The 859-nt window shown below is 48.8% G+C and overlaps 1 non-coding gene across 1 annotated transcript; it reads right to left on the bottom strand.

Moving 5' to 3' along the window:
- Positions 1 to 317: 317 nt before the first annotated feature.
- LOC119618646 (U6 spliceosomal RNA) lies at positions 318 to 421 on the bottom strand. Its single transcript, XR_005235022.1, has one exon. It is a non-coding gene; the product is annotated as a U6 spliceosomal RNA (small nuclear RNA).
- Between the last annotated feature and the right edge of the window lie 438 nt (positions 422 to 859).

Genomic DNA, 859 nt, shown 5'->3' with positions numbered 1-859 from the left:
TTCATTACCATGTGAATCCTGGGAAACCGCTGCCTAGGCTGGGTGGTGGGTGGGCGTGGGCCGCGGGTCGCGGGGCTTGGTGTTCTCAGGCCCAGACCACACAGCGGCGGCTGGGAAGGCGGGGGAGGGGGGGGGGGCGGGGGGCGGGGTCTGGTGGAATCCCGAGAGACCCACTAAAAAACACCACCACCACCACCACCACCCAAAAACCAGAACAGATCATGGACTTTTTCCCTCTTCTTTAATGTCTTATTTTAGGACATTTCTATCCTGTGGGGCTTAAGAGAGATACAGACTGGGAAAAAAAATTTATTTTATTTTTTATTGAAAGCATCACGAATTTGTGTGTCATTCTTGCTCTGGGGCAATGCCAATCTCTGTCTAGTTCCAATTTTAGTATATGTGCTGCCGAAGAGAGCACCGAAACCAATTTTATTAAGGAAGTAAATACTCTCGTGGTTTTTCTTTTTCTTTTGGCTTTCCCTGTTGCAACTTCCCCAGATTGTGCCGCCCATTTGGGCCTGAACAGAAAAATCTGAGCCTTTCACAGCATGCGCACAATCAGCAGCTCTGTGGAGGCATTCCCAGGAGCACTTTCCCCCAGTGGCTTCACTCTGGATGATTAGCAAATAGCTGCTGAGCAAATTGGAAGAAGCAGGTTTTAGGCTTGAAAAACAAAGCTGTCGTCAATTTGGCCAGAGCAGAGAAGACTGGCTGGTGTTTTGGAAGGGGGCAGGTAGCAGAGAGAGAAGAGTAATCGGAATAACAACAAGGACCACTGACTATTTATCCCCATTTTACAGATGAGGAAACAGCCTTTGAATCAGTTGGCCAAATCACACAGGGAGAGAATGGCACA

Source organism: Chlorocebus sabaeus, chromosome 2 (genome assembly GCF_047675955.1).
Source record: "Chlorocebus sabaeus isolate Y175 chromosome 2, mChlSab1.0.hap1, whole genome shotgun sequence".
In the NCBI taxonomy this organism is placed as follows: Eukaryota; Metazoa; Chordata; class Mammalia; order Primates; family Cercopithecidae; genus Chlorocebus; species Chlorocebus sabaeus.
This window is presented reverse-complemented; position numbering and strand designations above follow the sequence as displayed.